Source organism: Ruditapes philippinarum, unplaced genomic scaffold (assembly GCF_026571515.1).
Source record: "Ruditapes philippinarum isolate M1 unplaced genomic scaffold, ASM2657151v2 ctg5261_1_1_1_1, whole genome shotgun sequence".
NCBI classification, from domain to species: Eukaryota; Metazoa; Mollusca; class Bivalvia; order Venerida; family Veneridae; genus Ruditapes; species Ruditapes philippinarum.
In genome coordinates, this window is record NW_026864974.1 from 115,076 (window position 1) to 136,295 (window position 21,220).

At 30.5% G+C, this 21,220-nt stretch overlaps 1 long non-coding RNA gene across 1 annotated transcript; it reads left to right on the forward strand.

Annotated features, from left to right (window-relative positions):
• The first annotated feature begins 4,498 nt into the window (after positions 1-4,498).
• On the forward strand, positions 4,499-16,477 carry LOC132727467 (uncharacterized). Its single transcript, XR_009625358.1, has 6 exons — positions 4,499-4,657; positions 10,518-10,542; positions 12,407-12,460; positions 13,519-13,593; positions 14,719-14,814; positions 15,278-16,477. It is a non-coding gene; the product is annotated as an uncharacterized LOC132727467 (long non-coding RNA).
• The last annotated feature ends 4,743 nt before the right edge of the window (positions 16,478-21,220 follow it).

The window sequence follows — 21,220 nt, forward strand, 5'->3', positions numbered from 1 at the left end:
GAAAAAATTGACCACTTTTTCGGCGCGGCCCCCCTTCCAAAAGATACATCAGGGGGTTGCCAGAAGGGGGATGTGCCAAGAAAATTTTGGACTTGTGGGAGGCTAAAAATGCCCCCAGGTCGATCATAAGGTAACGTGTAACCAATGCTGAAAAGCCTTTGACTCTATCTCAATCCATTGAGAAGTGGCAGCACTTTGAAATCAATTTTGATGGAAAAAATCAACGCAAAATAGTGATTTTTGGCAATTTTGAGATGGCCCCTAGTTGCCATGGTAACAGGAAATTTCAGACTGAGCATGTTGTTACAAAGGCAATGGTCCAGTCAACAATTGTGCCAAGTTTGATTAGTATTGAAGAAGTTTTTATAGTTTTATAGCAACTTGAACTTGTAACGGGATACTTTTCAATGAAAACAGCCATTTTTCACAAAATGCTCATGGGGTAATGGGTTAAGATAATTAAACACTATCCTTTCTATCATTTTCATATAAATTTTACCTGGTGTTACAAAGTACATTTGTTTGCTGCTTTTTTTTTCTTTTTCTTTAAATTTCATTTTTTTTTGTACACGCAAATCGCTCGTGCTTCAACAATTTCATGTAAATTTATTGTTGTAAACGAAGAAACGTTGAAAAAAACGTCCGATTAAGACGACGGAAGTTTAATACAAACAATTAAGTGCTACCTGCAGAACGATTTTTATTTAGATCACGAATCTATAAACTAGAACAGGCTATTTCTAATTTGCACAACGTTCTTTTAACCTTTTACTACATCAGCAAATGTGAAAAATGGCTGTTTTCATTGAAAAGCCTCCTGTTACAAGATCAAACTGCTATGAAACAATAATGATCAAACAAACATGTATTTACAAAACGTGTGCTTATTATCTGTAATCGTATAAGAGACTTGGCCTGTGAAATCCGGTTATAAACAAAGAATGAAACAAAAATGAGTTGAAATTAACCGCGAATCATAATGATAAAATCAAATGTTTCCACCGATGTCATAAATTCCTGAAATTAATTACAAGGGGGTCATACCATGTACGCACATCCTCAAAATTCTGAACAACAAAAAAAACGGTCATGTAAAGCAATCAGAATAGATTTGAATTTAATTTCTTTTGCAAAGAAGATGTCCTTACTGCTAGTTTTAATATTCCAAAATGCCTTGACACAAGCCTTCCCTTTCTCGTCAGTATTTCGCGTTGAATGCGATTTTGATTCTTGATACTGCGTACACCCGGCGTTGAAATGTTACAGAAATTATAAGTTATCATTTAAAAGAAAACACAAGAGAAATTTTGATCTTGATATCATATTATTAGGTAATTCGAGATCACATGTTTCACATTCATATTAAATGAATATATTATTCAACACAAATAGAAATTGTTTCATCATGAAACTCAATCAAAATGTCTTTGTCTATTCACATGACAATCCATTAATCATTACAGAAGTAATATTCATAATCCAGCAACTCTTTATAACTTCTACAAAATACAATATTGTACAATAAAATATACAAATAACACACAATAAGGGTGGGCGTGGAGGGTAAAATAGAATTTTCAACATGTGATCTTCTTGTCAAACGAATACAGAATGAACCAAAAAGGCAGAAGCGCAAGCGACAAAAAAGTTTACCGCCAAAAATATAGGCGACCAATAGAAAGTTGTTTACTGCCTACGTAATGCATAAATTAAAATCCACCAATGAAAAAGAGTTTTTAAAAAGGTCAAATTCATTCAACCTTATAATTAAGTTATTTTAGTTCAAAATAAACAAAATTATAAGTTATCATTTAAAAGAAAACACAAGAGAAATTTTGATCTTGATATCATATTATTAGGTAATTCGAGATCACATGTTTCACATTCATATTAAATGAATATATTATTCAATACAAATAGAAATTGTTTCATCATGAAACTCAATCAAAATGTCTTTGTCTATTCACATGACAATCCATTAATCATTACAGAAGTAATATTCATAATCCAGCCACACCCATGGCCATGAAAAAAACAAACAAAAAACATTACAAAATACAAAACATCAGCAAATAAAGTTCAGATACATACAAATCTACTAAGAGGCTTTCATACCACCTCCTTAGTAGCATAATCTCCAAGACTGGTCATTACCAGCTTACGAGACTGAGCCTTTCTTGAGAAACAGTGTGTCTCAAGCAAAGGCATAACGTACATATATCAACTAATGCATATATTTGAATATAAACATTAAATTCAATATCCTGAAACACTCTACAACAAGTGTATACACAATAACAAAACCACTAAGAGGCATTCTTTTAACCTCCTTAGTAGAAAGTAATCTTCAATACTAGCCATTGCCAGTTTGTAAGATTTAATCTTTCTTGAGTAACCAAGTGCCTCAAGCAAAGACATAATGACATTAGAACATGACACTATCTTACGAATGTATATTCTAAAGATTATAATAATTATGAACATATTTTACTTAACAAGCTGTCTAGAAATACAAATATTGAAACTTGCAGTAAACATGTAGCGCTCATCCAACACTAAGATGTAATTACTTTAAGTGAGCAATGGTATTAATGAAAAATTCTTTCAAACGCCTTGTACCTTCTAGATTAAGATGTAAACCACCATCTTTTATAGCATAATACTCACGACGGGGCAAGCCACATTTAAGAAAGGGTTTGAAAGTTCTAATGAAAATAACATTTCTTGATTTGCATAGTAGAACCAATTTATTGTTTAAATTTTTAACCCTATTACCAGTAGTATCAAAATCTATAGGGCGGGGAATAATTGCAGATACAATAATGCTTCCAGAAGATTGTTGACGAACATTGGAAATCAAATCGTTAAAAGATGAGATAATCTCATCTTCTGAACGAGGGCCAGTTACATCATTGGTACCAACATGTAATATGACATAAGCAGATCTAAGATCAACTTGACCTTGTGAAATACGAAAACTTAACCTTGAAATATTAATTCCAGGAAAGGCTGTTATTTGAGTATCCCAAATACCTGACACATTTTTGGCAATGGAGTCTGAGACAATTGTACACTTTCGAAGTGGTGGATGAGCTACATGTTCTGAAAACATACAAAGAACAGTTTATTAATGACTATATTTAATTCAAACATAAAAAACATGAGAAATATTCTTCATAATTTTACACTTATCTTCAATGGATAGTGAAATATAACGTTTATAAACGTCAGAATGCCAATCTCCAAGAATTTGAATTTCATCTGAACTAATATTATTCTTAAAGGCAAGGGTAGCAAAACCACGCCTAAATGAATGAGAGGAATATAATGATGAGTCAAACCCAAGATCATATTTAAACCTGACGCAATTTATTTTGAAATAAATAATAAGTTACCGGTTTACCATTAGGTAAAAGAAATAAAGCATCTGCAGATTTCCCAGGAATGACCTTTAACATGTTATCATATGCAGTAACCGGACACAAACAAGAGCCTGGTAACTTTAATAGAGGAGTCTGTAAAAGACGTTCTCCAAACTAAACGAATACAGAATAGAATAGAATTTTCAACATGTGATCTTCTTGTCAAACGAATACAGAATGAACCAAAAAGGCAGAAGCGCAAGCGACAAAAAAGTTTACCGCCAAAAATATAGGCGACCAATAGAAAGTTGTTTACTGCCTACGTAATGCATAAATTAAAATCCACCAATGAAAAAGAGTATTTAAAAAGGTCAAATTCATTCAACCTTATAATTAAGTTATTTTAGTTCAAAATAAACAAAATTGAGAAATTGCCGATTAAACTGAAAGTTTCACACAGCTGGAATTTATTTCATTGTAGATTCTATGTCATAAATATATTTTCAATCTTTGTTATTTTTCCTTTGTACGAAAAATATCATAAAACAAACTTTCGCGGTATCAGAATTTTTGAGAATGCGCGCGCATGGTATGACGTACCCCTTGAATTATAGGCAATTTGAATTGAAAGTAAGACCCTGCTGTTCTAAGTATTCAGTCATCAAATATGAAATTTTGCAATTAATGGAACAATGCTTTAAGGATATATTACTGGTTTTAAATGGATTTATACACGTAACATCAAGTAAGAAATGTCATGCTCTTTAGCAGAGACATAGATGATAAAATTACCTAGTTTTAGCGTGACATATCTTTTATAATATAGATCTTATACAAATTAATTTTGTATTAAAATCTTAAATTCGTTTTGACAGAAAGCAATATATCTTTGGATAGGCTGATTTAAAGTTAACAAAATATATTTTAAATAGTCACTGTCTGATTTACGATCCGTGAAATAGCTAGTGTAGGGCTACATGTGCGTATACATCCTATGTTTCAGTAAATAAAATTTATATGGAAATTTATGTTAGCGACGCTGATTTGTCAAAAAAATTAGAAAATAATTGCTCACATGATAAACATGTGATGTAAGATCTTTATCAATACAAGATATCGTTTAAATAGCTTTAAACGACTCTGATAAGTCCAGTTTTATTCGTATAAGGCATCATTTTAGACATAGCCTAAGAACAACAACAACAACCGAAACGAAACGAAACAAACTGTGAGATAAAAAAAGAAATAGTGAGGCTTGTTACGAGGATGACTTTAAAGGTTCATGTTGTATACTGGTGAGTTTAATATTTATTGTTTAACTTTTGTGAATTCATAGAACTTTGAAGTTTGTTTACATAATATTTTACTAAAAAGTTAACATATTTCGGATTTGTTTATTTCGGATGGAATTTTTGATATTATGAGTCACAGCAGGTACGTATATTACGTTAATATACGTACCTGGTCACAGGCCCGAATTCAAAAATTTCGACTGCTTTAACTTGAAATTGCAGTTGAACTTATACGTGGTTACGTTTGATTAGTGAAAGCAACGAGTATTACATTATGAAAAAAACCTATATTTGAAACGAATTTGTGTCATAGCACGGATTTATATTGCAAGGATCGGACACTTTCGTTTAGCTTAAAGTCCCGTCGCTCGCATGCGCGGAATCGGATAAAGGTGGACAGAATGAGATGGCGGAACGCTCGGAGTGCGAAATATGACAGATTTTCACAAGAGTATGTGGTGTTATTGCAGCTTTGTGAAAAATTATACACATATGAATGTATTGATACAGTATTAGTTTGTGCAGCTAAAGTATTAATATATGAAAATACGCCGATAGAACGCTGCGACGCTTAGTTAAAAAGTACCTAATTTAAAAAATATTCGCCTATTGTTTAGGCATACTCTCTACACTTTGACGCCCTTTTACGTCAAACATAAATTATTACCGCGATTCAGATTAAGATAATTATTTTTTACATGGTTTAATGGTGGCATTGCAAAAAAATGTTTCTTGATTGCTAAAATACTTTTATAGAAATTCATGTTTGAAATGTGTCTTTATATCTGTGAATTATTTCCAAATGATTTGTACATTTTTTATTTGATATACCTGTATATCAGTATAAATATAGTATATATTCTACTAATTAGTGTATTAAATATATTTTCAGATCATTCTAGACATTCGTTCATATATAGATGAATTCATTACATTGGCAAGGAAGAAACTTTTATTGGCATACTGAACAGCTGTTTTATAATATTATTTTTTTTAAACAGATTTTTTTCATAGTTATCCTTCACAATTCACGTCAAATGATTTATTTGTCATATGTTTATTTTCATTATTTTTCAAAGAAAGGACTATAGAAATTAAGTTGTTTATCTTTAATTTCATTTATAAATGTTAATAAAGAAAATAGATTTCCATTGTATTTATATATATCCGCTTCAGAATCATTTTCTTACCACACATGCCGCGCACATACAACATTTACATTCAAATTCTATTTGTTTTTGAAGATAGAGTGTTGAAATTATCACATGTAACCTGATAATGAAAGTTTGAAAATAAAGTTTTTCAATTATCACTTGTTACTTGGTAATTAACCCCCTTCAAAAGTAATTAAACTTCAAAGAAATTTAAGCGATGTGTAAAAAATAATCAACAGTTACTTTTATTTCGCATAATACTGACTCAAACTGTAAAGATTTTTATTGTTTTTTAGCGTTACATTAAAAAATATCAGAAATATCTTTCTACAGGCATTCAAATAAAAAGAATAATTAAAATATACGAGTGAAATAATTAAAATATACGAGTGACATTAAAAAGGCCGGAATCGAGACAGCCACACGAGAGTACTTTACTGTTACGATGATTGTCTACTTCACTGCACCGACATTTGAAAACAGATTTACAAAAAAATAATAATAATGATATAAATGATGAAGAAAATTTAAATATCCTATGAAAATGGCAATACATGTATTGACAATATCAGCAATATCTTGTATTTAAAAAAATGAATAAATTTACTTCACGTGTTGAGCGAATTGTAAAGCCCGCAATACATTACCCGTAAAACAATTGTGCGTCAATTAATTTGACTACATAACCAAATAAATCTTAAATATTGCATCTTTGATCAACTCTGAATAACTTCCGTCGGCTTCTTTTTTTTATTATTTTGAAATTGAATTTATTATGTTACCGTAATAATAAATTTCAAATAACTGCTTTTTATATAAAAAATGTAAATTTACCGCGGATTTCGTCAAGTTAATTTCTTAATCGTCGTTGCGGACAGATAGTCTGTATCTTTAAAAAATAAATTAGATATTTGAATTAAACAAGCATTTTCCTTGAAAATAAACTTTAAATTTCAAAAATCGGATAATAAATGGAAAAGCTATATGGTATTTTGTAAAGTAGGTATCCGTTGCGAACGGGCATTTTCGCTTAGCGCCGATAAATTATCGATCGATGTACCTTTATCGGGTGCACGACAAGATATTTAAGCATTTATATAGGGTTAACTGGGAGTGTCCGATCCCTGTAATATAAATCCGTGGTCATAGTAGGATTTGCCAATTAGAAAACCTAGCTAAACGCCGTTTTCCAGTACTTTCTGTACATAGCTCTGGGGAATTCACCTATTGACTTAATGTAGTGTCATAATGAACTCTATGTTTTTGACCTTTTTTGAATAAAAGTGAAATAAAAACTAGGAGTGTCATCGATAAGGATATTTGTATCGATATATCGGTAATGAATTATCGGCGATATATCGATTGCCAAGGCAAAATTAAGCTTTCAAGTCTTTTTTAATTTGTTTTAATATGCAGTTACATTTAAACACATGCAATAAATAAATAAACTATGAAAAGTGAACAATTTGTTTCTTTTTATCATTATAACTTTTAATGACAACTAATGACTAGTAACTATAATGTTAAAAGCTTTTTCCATTTTACTTTTGTTGTTGTTGCTATTATGCAGTTACAGATTATGCTAAATCCCGTCTTTGCCGTTCTATTACTAAGCCGGGTTTAATTGGCAAATTATAGTGTTTAGAACCGGAATAATTATTAAAGTTTAACATAGATGTAATAATTATTTTTACAAAGAAACACTTAAAAAAATTTCTTGGCATTTTCCCTTTTAAAAATCTTAATTGGGGGGGAGGGGGTCTTGACCCCCACTTAACAGACATGTGAGATGACAACGAAATTCGGCAGCATTCATTAGAGACACTGGGAGGTAACTCTGGTGTTGATTTTAGTTTTAGAAAAAAAAATGTTTTGAATATGTTAGTTCTGGCTTCCATAACTTTATATTTCGCTTTTATTTTGATGTTTGGTCTATCAGTACTATAAATCCTGTTTGCTGAAGAGTCTTTAGCAAGAAACATGTGTGCAATGATATCTGATATTTAAAAATGGAATGGATATCGAATCGGATAACAAAGATCGTTGATACACCGATATCGATTGAATCGATTACACCCCTAATAAAAACAGTTATTTCTTTGTAAGAACATAATTAAATATACTTGTATGAATAACTTCATATAAAAAATAAAGTAAATACACAAGTTTACACAGAAAATATCTCTAAAGTCTAATGGAGGATGCCACTACGTCTGATTTAATATTATTGAATATCATTATAAACAATTAACTTTTTTGAAAAATATGCAATAGATATTAAAGGAATATTGATAATTTTCTTAAATGGTAAAATAATGTCATGATAGAGAAATAGAAATATCATGTAGTTTTGTTATGTACTTCATATGGTGTAATTCCCCAGAGCTAAATTGGAAACATACCGGAAAAAAGGTTTTTAGCTAGGTTTTCGAAAAGGTCAATTAGTAGATTTCTATAATTTGAATACATTTTGCAATACTGCTATAAATATAAATGAAACACATAAAATGTTTTGACATGTTTTTTAAACCTTTTCTGGTCACGATTGATGATCAGTTAGTATGACAGGTGTAAATACACTGATTTCTGAACTGGCACACATCAGGCTGTTCTTACCATAAATTTGTATTTTTTGAGTAAAGATAATCAGCTGCATATCTCTCTGTATAAATCATATGCATATTGGCCGTCAGGTGATAAGCATATTGCATCAATTGGTATGATTGGAATATAAACTTCTCCGACACTTTAGGTATTTGATTCATTACACTTGAAGACATGGTGTTACTGTCAAATGACAATCACTCTGTGGGATATATTTATTATAATCTTCTTTTGTTATGCCTTTTGAAAGTTGCATGTGAACATCAACAGCTTGAAATTTAAGTTAATTTAAACCGAAACATGAGTCAAACTTGAAAAAAGTCCCTATGTCTCTAAGTTTTATTCAAATTGCTTGGACTTACCAAAGTTTTATTGTATATAAATCTCCACTCCACTTCCTTTCATTAAAGGGGTTTTGCATTTCCCTACACATCTATGAAAAAAAATCTTATTATCTGCATCATTGCCATGTTAAAATGGCGGTTTCTCATCTGGTATACTTTATTTTAGGTACACATAGTAAATGATAACCCACTGTCCATCGTTCCTAAAAAATCCTAAAAACTCCATTTATTTTTTTTCATTTTAGCAAAAATTTCTAAAATTTGTCAAATACGCAAAGGTAAGCCAATATCATGGACCTTTGGGGCCGTAGTTTAGTTATAAAATAACAAATTTTAGCCCTAAATTTTCTTTTATGTACCCCTAAAATTCCTAATTTTAACCCTAAAATGTCTTGAATATTGCCCTAAAATTTGTCCAAATTTTTTGTCAGAAGGTGCTGGACAGCCTGTAATAAGTTCTTCATTTTCCTGGAGAACTTTCAAGGTGTTAAAATTTTGATCTTTGAAAAATTCATATTTCTACATTGTCCCAGAATTTTCAGATTATTACACATTAAAAAGTGTAACATTTTAGACTTTCTTTGAAAAAAAAAATCTACATATTAAATTCAGTTTTAGGTGCACATTTAAACTAAAGGCCCTTTAAGGGGTTGGGGTGATGGAGACACAAACACATAACTCTTAACTTTTTCAAGCTATCTTCTGATAAACTATTAAGTTTTTAGTGACTGTGATATTTAGTATTAATCAATAGTGCATACAGGTACATTGATTTTAATTTCTCTTTTAATCTTACAAAGCATGTATTTTCTTTTTACACTGAACATGTGGTAATAATCAGAAAATCTTGAAACATCTTTCATCAGTTGGTTTGCACTACTAATCACTTAAAATGCAAAAATGTGACAGCATCACACAGACACATAAATTTATGTTTTAGTGCTCAAATGATTTTCATTAATATGTCAGAACTCTTTGTCACACAATAAATAAAGTACTGGGTTTTGCACTTTTTATTACATCTCATATAAATGTTTCATCTGAGTTATTTTATTTCAGATACCATATAAGGAGTAGATATATACTATCCATTTCAAATATCATATTCAAGGTTTTGTGCAAAACACTTTAAATGTATATAACATATATTTGAGAATAAACTATAATCATTTTGCATGAAACTTTTGTATTGCTCTGCACCGGATTTCTTATTAATACATTAAGTAGTAACCCAAAAAAATTAATGTGCTTATTTCATTCAATGTTCTATTTCATTAACTTCACACTGTTAGTTTTAGGTTCCCAAGCACACAGTTAGTGCAAATGATTGAGTATCTAATAAAGATTTGAAAAACTTGCAGACTGTACTCGAGGAACCTTTTAGTATTGTTAACTATTTTTAAATTTATATTTAATGAGCCCACATTTGTGGGTGTAAAGTTACGTGTGGTATTGCACTTCAGCAAATGCAAACAGATTAACCATCAGACTAAATCAATTATACACCATATATAATATGTACATTTAAACTAGTTTTAAGTACAACTTTGTGTTGTATGTTGTGTCGCAAACAGCTTCGCTTTGTCAGCATTGAATTCCCAGATCTGTCTTTAGGGTATGATTCAAAAAAGCAATAAAGTTTGTGCTTTCATGGGTATGGGTTTACCAAACATATTTTTAATTTGATTTATGAAAATGTTAGTACATATTATTATAAATACTGTATTTGCATTATTAATTTTTATGCTTTCTTTTTTTCAGAGGAGCATGAGGTTATGCCTCCAAGGTAAGATTTTATCCTTTTTTTCTGTCTTTTACAAGATATTATTTATAACAGGGCATATTCCAAAATACCAAATCTTACTTGTCCATTGGTTTGTATTTTTTCCTACTTTCAAATTAGCATATACACCCAGAGATTTTTAGGAAGAAGAATTTCATGTTAAAAATGAATAAGTTATATACATTTACATTTTTTGAAACTTTTTGTTAACAGGGAGAAAATTTGATTAAAAATAGTTAATGTAAAGAGATGTTTAAGTTTTAAATAGAATAAAAAATATCAATGGAAATGCGTTTAGTGACATATAAGTAAATGGTCACTGGTAAGAATCAAAATAAATCATTTTGCCATAATTATGTTCAATTTTATATTAAACTATGTAAAAATAATCAATAATTCCTGACCAATGGAAATTTTTATAAATAAAATCTGGAATGTTCCGGTATTTTTCAATTCTTAAAAGAGGGAGGCAGTCTGTAAGCTTGAAAGAATTCCAATATGTTATATCCTTATGCACTGGGTTGTCTGTCCGTATGTCTGTTAGCAACTGTATCTTTTAAACGTATGAAAGGAAATGAAAACCTAATGTCAGAAATTTTAACCAAAATATAATGATGATGTACAGAGCGCAGGATTGACCTTCCTAAAGCCATTTTGCATGAATTTTAAAATTTCATGTCCACTCTATTCTTTTGAACAGTCAGACAGAAATTAAAACTATTTGACAGTCTGAGAAATATAAGGTATAATTTGATGAGGTGCAAAACAAGGGCTTGGACTTGAAAATCGACCCCAACGTTGGGATTACTTGATTTAAAGACTTGTACAGGAAAACACGTTTAAGTCTCATAGGGTGAAACTACAGTCATGTAAAAGACATCTTGAGCTTACATATTTAGCATGTATCATTGCCTAATTGACTTTTACAAAACCAATATGAATCATGCCACTGGGTTCAATATTGTCATGCCAGGGGTGGCTTAATTTATATAGACTTATATAGAAAAAAAACTATGCCCAGAACTTAAATATTTTGCTTGTAACATCACTATGGACCACAACGTAACTGTTATAGTCATGCCCATTGGATAAATATATAGGGGGTCACTTATTTAATGTAATCTTGTGTAGGAAAACACATTTAAGTCTTATTTTGTGAGACTGCAATGCCTAGAGCTTAGATATTTGGCCATTTTTTGGCCTCTACTGGTTTTAATAATGCGCATTGGTTCAATATTGTCCCACCCATGGGCTCACTTAATTTATATGACTTATAAAGAAAAAAAGCATTGAAGCCTTCTTGTGTGAAACTACAATGCCTCATAGATTACAAAGCAGGTAGCATTACCTTGTGGACCTTGACAAAACAGATATAATTAACCATGCCCCTTATGTCAATGGGCCTTTCCTGTATTTCGTAGCGGAACATTTAGCCACACCTTTTCCATTCATTGCTAGGTCAACTGCTCACAAACAGTATCACAAACATAATCATGTGTTCTTTTGTGCAAACCAGGTCAACCAGTGACTATGTATTATCTAAGTGTAACAATTGGATAACAAGTTAGCCAATTTACATAAAACTGTAAACACTGGAAAGGTCCATATTGGCCCAACCTTGGGTCACTTGATTTACATAGAGTTATATACATGTATAATAGGAAAACACATTTAAGTCTTATTGTGTGAAATTACAAAGCCCAGAGATTAGATATTTGGCATGCAGCAACAATTTGTAGTTTAACTCTTATAATGCCCAGAGCTTCTATATTTGGTACATAGCATTGTCTAGGAGACCTCTATAACAATTGTATGAATCATAAATTTAGATCTGGATTAATATGTCTTCTCTTTTTGTTTATTTCAGTTCCAAAAGCTAGCTAATGATTTGAAGAAAGAGTTTCCAGATAAACTTGACATTGTAAATATTATGATTTTTTTGTTCCTAAAAACAATTAAAAAGAATAAAACATTTTTAAGCATGAATCTATAGGTCAATGTATTTTTTCTTTACAAGAACTATGTTGAAGACATAAATATTGACCAAACTACAGTGTGTTATACACCCCTGTAGTCCTTCCTCGATTCATTTTTCATAAAAAAAAAATTCAAAAAGAAAATGTCTTCTCCTGAGTCAAACTTATGTAAGTTGATTTTATCTTGAACTATTAGGTCTTGATATTAAGACACTGAAATGTGCACAATTATTTACAGCTCTAAGTAAAATTCAGTTGCTTAGATTATTTAATCTTCTAAATGAAACTAAGGTTTTAAAGAACTGAATCTTTCTTTATGAGAGTCTCATCTCAAAATACATGTATAAATATTTATTTGTTTTATTTGAAATAAAAATTTATATGATGTTGAAATAAAAAATTTATATGATGTTCAGATAGAAATACTGGCAAGCATGTAAAAGTTTTACACTACTGTCAATTTCTTTTCTCTTATTAGGGATGATTTGTGAGAGTAAGTGAATGCTAAAATGAAAACACCTGTGATTTTAGAAGGTTTCTGTTTCTGATCAGATGTTTTCTGTGTCTTATTTAGGCAGAAACTAAACCAAGGCATGGTTATTACAACTACTTAGTTGCAAAATTGTTAATAAGGCTTGGACACTGAATTATCAATATATTTTTGGTCTATGTGACAAGTGGGGCTCAGATCATTGACTTAAATTCTTTTGTCTCGTTTGTTGTCTGGTATGTCTCTCAAAGCTAAAGGTTTGATTATCAACCAGGATGAAAAAATCTTTGTTATACAAATATTCATCCAGCTAGCTAATAGAAAGTTGGTGGTCATTCTTTATTTATTTATTCTAAAATTATACTATGGCAGGCACTAGTCAATCTGCCAGTAAAGCTTGAAAAGTGTCATATAACTATTGTCAACAGTTCCTGTGTGCTTTAAAAGTCAACCCCATTCAGCATGATTGTGTACTACATTTATATTCATATTATTTTCATCTTATTATTTCAGACAAGTGAAGGTACTCCTAATGTAACTGGCTGGTTTGAGGTTCTTGTTGATGGCGAACCTGTTCACTCAAAAAAGGTATATCTTTCACCTTTACCCACCTGGATTTCTGTAACAATTTTACTTACAAACCTATCATGAGTTGGAATTAAAAACTGTGCAATATTAGGGACAGTATTAAGCTGAACTATTAAAAAAAATAGGGAGAGCTATTGTACTTACCCTGGCACTGGTGTAGGCGCACACTTTGGTTATGTTTTTGTGTGCAAGTTGGTATTTGTAAAACAACTTGGGGGGAATGGGTTGAAACTTCACACACTAATTACCTCTGATTATCTAACATGATGAACACAGGTCCCATAACTCTTGAGTTAACTTTTTACAGAGTTATGCCCCTTTTCTTACTGTCGAGCCTTGTGATTAGTTGCATGTGTTGTCTTGCAGACAACTCTTTATTAGGATGAAGAATGAAAAAACATTGAAATTTTTTCATTGTGCTTTACAATTTTTGTTTTATCTTAATCTATATTTGTACAGTTTTAGTTTTATAAGGAATTACTAAACATAAATACCAAAGATGGTTTTAAGATATTGAATTTCATTGAAATCATATGACCATTACTGTACATCTTGATAATGAAAAATTAGTTTCAAATTGATCACATCAGACTTTGTCACAAATTATGCACCACTGAAGGCTTTCTGTAAATACCACCTTGATATGAGCCTTGTCACGACAAAACCAACGTTATGCGTTTGGGACCAGCATGGATCCAGACCAGCCTGAGCATCCACGCAGTCTGATCAGGATCCATGCTGTTCGCTATCAGTTTCTCTACTTGTAATAGGGTTGGTAAGCGAACAGCATGGATCTTGATCAGACTGCGCGGATGCGCAGGCTGGTCTGGATCCATGCTGGTCGCAAACCCATTATGTTGGTTTTGTCGTGACATGGCTCAATTATTATCTTTTGTCTCACTAAACATCTTATATTGACTTGTCCATCTTTCAATGAGGATGAAACAGTTCATTTATTTTAGGGAAAATGTCAAAATATTTACTTACTGAATAGTGAACAGTGTAGACAATGATCAGATAGTACAAATGGTAAAATTTGTGGCGAGCAGCATGCTAATTGTTAAAATGCATTTTTATATATATATAGACATGTTTATCATCAAAATTTGTTGTTGTTTATTTCAGAATGGAGATGGCTATGTTGACAATAAAGCAAAGATTGACAGAATTAAGAAACATATAGAACAAAGTTTGGCGTAGTGATTTACCTGTTAAAAATCTGTGAGTAAATATTTGCTTGATTTGGTATAGTTTATGATGAACATAATTATTAAAGTTGTGGCCATGATGAGCTTCTGTGGTCACCTGATATCCATTAACCATACTTGTGTCAGCAATTTCTTGTCTGTGTCATACCAGTTTAATTTTACTTAATGTTAATTGATCATACATATAATGTGTATCATTTTCTAAAGGCTGTCTGATATCCTTGATTACAGAGTTATGAACCCTTAAAAGGTCCAAAACGAGCATATTTTTATGTTCCCAGAAGAGAGAGCATAAAGTTGCCAGCTTGTTTGTCTGTCTGTCACACTCTTGTCATGAGAAAAAATTGAAAAGTATTGAAGGAATTTGATTGAAATTCCAAATATCAAAGAAATACAAATAAACTTCCAGGTATGTTTCGTTTATTTTTTAGATTTTAAAATAACTTGTAAATTTATTTATATGTGTATAATTGTAGGATAACAACTGGACATGGTTCATTAATTTCTGGAGAGAAGCTAGGATGATGATTTATGATGAAACAATTGATGTGTCATAGATTGGATGATAACAGCTGCTGCCAGATATTGAATATTGTTCACTTGTTGACAGTTTATATGTACATGTTAATGTGTTATACACTCCCATATATTTTGTGTTTAAAATTATTGTTAACAGTACAAGCATGTAACTTGTTATATCTTCAAGGAAAAAATTGATAAACATTTACATTTGAATATTTATAGTGTTAATCCTACTTTCATTTTCCCAGATAATGCAGGTCACTTTCAATGTAATTGATCAGGAAATCCTTTCACTGTACCTCTGCTCTAGCATGTAGAGAAGTGAAAGTGAAGGCAATTAGTTCTTTTAAACTGCTTGACAGCCTGCCTGCCTTGGCTGAACTGTGCTCTGCTAAATTCAGTGTTGCACATTTATATAGTCTTACCAAGCTCTATACTGTTGGTAGCTCAATTTTTGTATTTTGAAATTGAAATATCTTACACTTTAAATTGTCTTTCCCAAATTCAAAAATGGAAAGGCAAATTATTATATTAAATTCAGTATGTTAAGGATTTACATAGGTCAGTATTGCGCTGAAATCCTAAATGGTACAATGGATATTGTTGCTGGCATTTCCTTTATGGTGACACTAAAGTAAGAAGGAATGATATGTTTATACATGTACATGTAGGTACCATAAACTATCAATGTGATATCTAAAAAGGCTGATAATTTTGAATCTCTTTATGTTTTGTTCTTTTACATTTTATGTTTAAGTTCTTGTTAAAGGTAACATTTATTCTCTTTTTCTATTTGTTGAACTTGTTTTCTACAGTAACATGTGATGCATCTACTTCTTCGCAAATTGTTGAAATTTCAACAAATCTCAGGAATTTTTCATATACAAACGATAAAAAGTAAATGATACTAAATAGTATCATTTAAATTTGATATAGACTATGGTATCTGTCACTATTCTTCTGTATTGGAAGGGAAAAGTGAAGTTAGATGTTTTATTACATAGGATTTCAAGATTTGGACAGATCAAGTAAGGAGATAAAACTTAAGTTGTGTATACATGTATATTGCTTTCTCATGCGTTTACAAACCAACTTTTATATAATATTTTACATGTTTTCATTCACCTTAATTAATAAATATGTTTGAGATTTAATTTCTTGTGTTACTTTATCTATAATTTGTTGTTGAAAAATTTGAGGTTATTTCAGCCACAGTGATAAGCATAAATTATTTAATTCAACAAAACTTGTCACTTCTTTTAACACTCAGATTTTTATGTAAACTAAAACACATTTAATACCTTGTTAATCAATAAATATCTGATACAGACTGTGTGCCTGTGGTGTGTGTCTGTTAATTCAGATATATATATTGACGGGCAGATTGAGCCTTACAAAGTATTCAATATTAATGTCCATTATCACTCAAACTTTTTTGAATACATAAATCAGAGCAAAGATTAGGTGGGTTTATATCATGGATTGAAATCATGAATATTTAAAGATATTATTAGTGACTTGGTGAAAAAAAAGTTCTCTTTACAAAACTACCTGTGACCTCATGAACGGTCAGTCACACTAGTCTGCATTTGTTTTACATTGCTCTTGCCCCTCCCCGCTGTGGGTTCGAATCCAAACAGGGACTTTGGATTCTTTCATGTTAGGAAGCTATCCAGCTAGCTTACGGAACGTCGGTGGTTCTACTCATCTACCTGTTTGTGCCTGAAATAATGCACGGAAGGGCACCTGAGGTCTCCCTCCAACAGTAAAGCTGGAATGTCGCCTATTCTGGGTCGGTGCGACATAAAACCAAATCAAACAAACAAACATTGCTCTTGTGGGATCTCCTCTTTCCAGAAAACACGTTTCATCTCGTACTGTTACGTTTTTATAGACCTTCTTTATTGATTCCAAAACTAAAATATCCACAAGCCCAAGCATTTTACAGTGCTAGTTTGATACACTATATTTCCTAATGATCCAAGACTTGTTATATGTTGAAAAAATTTGGCAGACACACATTAAATTTACTTTGATGTTTAAAAATCTGTTCTTTCTTTATTTGTTGCGACTTTCTGAGGGTATCATAAGGGTATTGACTATGACAGGGATGAATTTACGGCACCCAATGATACCTTCCTTAAAGTTGGTTAGAAGGGCATGATGTGGTTATTATTATATATAAATGATAATGCTTTGTCTAAGAATTAAGGATGTGTACTCGAGAATTCTCTAAAAGAAAGTATTTAATATCAAATCAAGCACACGGAGCTGTGTGACAGTGTCTACAACTCTAGTGTCTGCCTATCATACATCTCTATCTACATCAGGCAGTTTATTACAGAACAAGCAATTTTCTTTGGATTTTGTCAGGTAATCTGGTAGATAAACAACAAAACACATTTTAGCTCCAATTCTTTTACTTTATATACATAACAAACCAGAGGTATAGCTTTATTTCTGATAGTTACCAACTTTGTAAATAGAATCTAAACTTCAAACAACACCAATGTATTTGATCACATTGCAAGAAACAAAACAGAATTGAACAAAATAATAGTATATTACTGTTTACAATATTATTCCCTACCCATCACATAATTAGATCTATCAACTTTGTTATTATAATATATCTTCTCCTTTAAACAGTTACATGTAGACAATCCACAAGGATTAATAATCACAATTTATAAAAGTCATTGTATATTTTCAGTCTCTGAGAAATTAAATTTGCAGTTGTCCATATAGATTAGATATTGTATATCCATGTAGGAAGCTCTTATGAAATAATAAATTGTTTAATAACTGAAGTTTTAATGCGAGTAAAAAATAATAAATATTTGTTAACAGTTACCTTTAAAATATTTTTGGTATTTATAATTATTGAAAGATAAGGTTTCAGAATTAAAGGGAAAAAAGCTGCCTAGTTGAAACACGGCAACTTTCTAGGTCTTTAAAAACATTAAACAGTGAAGTTATTGACTGTAACAGTAAAGTTTTTATTGTCTGTAAAATTGTTACTTTGTAAAATTATCGTACTACACTTTTTACTAAACTAAATCAACAATGATAAACCAAACAGATATCTCTCTCCTTCTCTAAAATTGGATGGAATAAATTTGACTAAAACAAGCTGGGTGGATTGAACTGCCTACATTTAAAAAAAATCAAATAAAAAAAAATCTGGTGACATAAAAAAAATCTGGGTACAATAAACAAAGCTACAGCGACCTGTTTTACAGCAAGAGTTTGCATAGCACTTTCAAACTTAACGCAGAATCTAATTCTGTTTCCTTATTTGAGCTACTTATTAACAAGAGAAGACTCGGTTTTACAGCCTTTACAACAAAATTGGTGACTAGGTTCACAAACTTCATACTTTCCTTATGGTCTGTTATCATCTATTGTATTCAAAAAATGCTGTTGTTAGCAAATTGCCCTATTGTTTATCAGAATTAAATAAAATATCATAAATAAATATGCTGTCAATAGTAAATTCCAGTTGAGATACTTTGTCAACATTGAAACAATACAAATTTGAACACAAAATACATCAAAATCTCATATCTCTCACTTGAAACAACCAGAACTTATCAGGGCTGTTTTATAATGAATTTATAAATATAATGCCATACAAATGTTGAATTTATTTTTTCATCAGAAAATATTACAATCAAAAGGTTTTAGGATGTTTTTCATTAAAAAGAAGCACTAATATATCAATAAATCTTTGTAAAAGATGACAAAATTAACAACAAAATACTAAGACATGTATATTATTAAATCGTCCAAGATATAATCAATTTAATATTTTAAGACAACCCTGATGTGTTACAAATAGCTGTTGTTGAACAATTATATAAACTGTATCAGTATTCAATTCTTAACATGGCAAACTTTCATCGAATTTATACAAAAGTCACCAAGCATTTCTATGAAAAGAAATGGCAAGAAGAAACTTTGTAAAAATTATTTTGTTCACTGGTAAATGACTGGCAAGACTTTAGAAATATGGTGATGGCACCAGTGTCATTCTCAAAGGTGATGCATAAGAAACCGGAAACCATTAACCAGTCTTAAAAATTTGAAAAACCTAAAAAATTCCCTCAATGAAAAACCCCTAATCAAAGGGAAGGGAAAGGTTTTCCCTTTTCCCTTTATTTCAAAAACCCTTTTTAACCCTTCATTTTCAGTTCTTAAAATATTTATGGGTAATTATGGATGAAATTTCACCAATTTCTGGTAATCAATGTACATCGTTTTGGCACTTTTCTTTAATAAATCAAATACATTAAATATGGGTTGTTATCATTACTGTTTAGGACAACAGTCTTGCAACAATTAAGCCAGTCTTAACAACTGGCAAAGTCTGGTTGATTATGTTTTACATCAGTCTTGACCTTGACTGGTTCCAATTACAAACTTTGGAGCTTTGTTTTATAATAAACTTTCTCAAGATGTCATACTGAGATTTAAACAAAGAGGTGTTACTGGGATATTGTGATGCATAGGTTGGTATCATCTTACAAAATATAATTATCTTTAACTCCAACCTAGTTTTTTTTTCTTTTCTTACTTTTATATATTAAAGCCAGGTTTTTTCATTAGCTTTTATTAAATGGGCTTACATTTTTATTTCTTTATCAGATATGAAAATTTTACTTGAAACCTGATGGTTTTTTTCCTTCAAGTATTGAGATTTTAAATACAAGCTCTTTATTCTAGTATATTGTCTAAACCAAAAATATCAAAATCAAATTGAAATAAAAATGTTTCAGAACATTCTAAATAAAACAAAATGAAAATAAAAATACACAGAAGAGAAATCACATAATAAAGAACAGAATTATTGGGATTTTTTTCATATTAAAGAAATATTACTTTGTTTACCATGACATTTGTACCAATCATCAGTTATTATGGTAAGAGGGTATGATACAACAAAAATAACTAACCAAAAACATTCTATAATGACTTTTGTCTGTTGGTTTTCAAAAAATAAATTCAAGTTGTAAGAACACAAATGTCATCAAAAATTTCCGTAGTGATTTTCTAATTACATCTAAATCTCTTTTTCCTTAAATATTATTAGTTAGAAAATAAAATATAAGAGAAGGAATTTTTTTATACACATCATACAATAAACAAATGCTCGCATTACATGCAAAAACAAAACTAAATTAAATCAGGAATTTGTAAAAATCAAAAATTCAAAGAAGACATGAGGGCAAGTCTTAAAAAAATCATTTTCTAATTTCAGACCACTCATCTCTTACATTAAAAGTTGTGACTCTCTTTTAAAATGTCAATTATTATAAATTAATACAAATTAAACACAAAACAAACATTTCTTTAAGTTACACAGCTGTGGCTCTATCAATCATTTCACACAAACAGAAAATAAAAAAGTAGGGAGTGTGGGGTGTGGGTGTTGTAATATAAATGAAGTAAAAACAAAAATCACAAAACAAAAACTTAAATATTAAAGATAGTTTAGGTACACCACATTAAAATATAATTTAGAAACTTTGGCTCGAGTATAATACTATAATATTTTAAGTTAGAACAACACCTGTCTTTAATATATCAATAAAATAACAGTAAGAACTTACTTATAACTATCCTTATCTATAATTACCTTTTCTCAAAAATTATTTATTATTCAGGAACTAAACATCTCAAAATTCTAAATGTATAAATACAAATTCAATATAAATTGTGAAGTTGAACAATAACTTTATATAAATGAACTTTAGTCTGTAACCGTATAATTTTGTAAAACTGGATCGAAATTTTGTTTCAGTGATCTTAGTGTATCATTGACAAAGCTAATTCTATTATATATATAAAACTAGCATTGGTGAAAACTTGATAAGATTTAGAGTCTGCCCACAAAG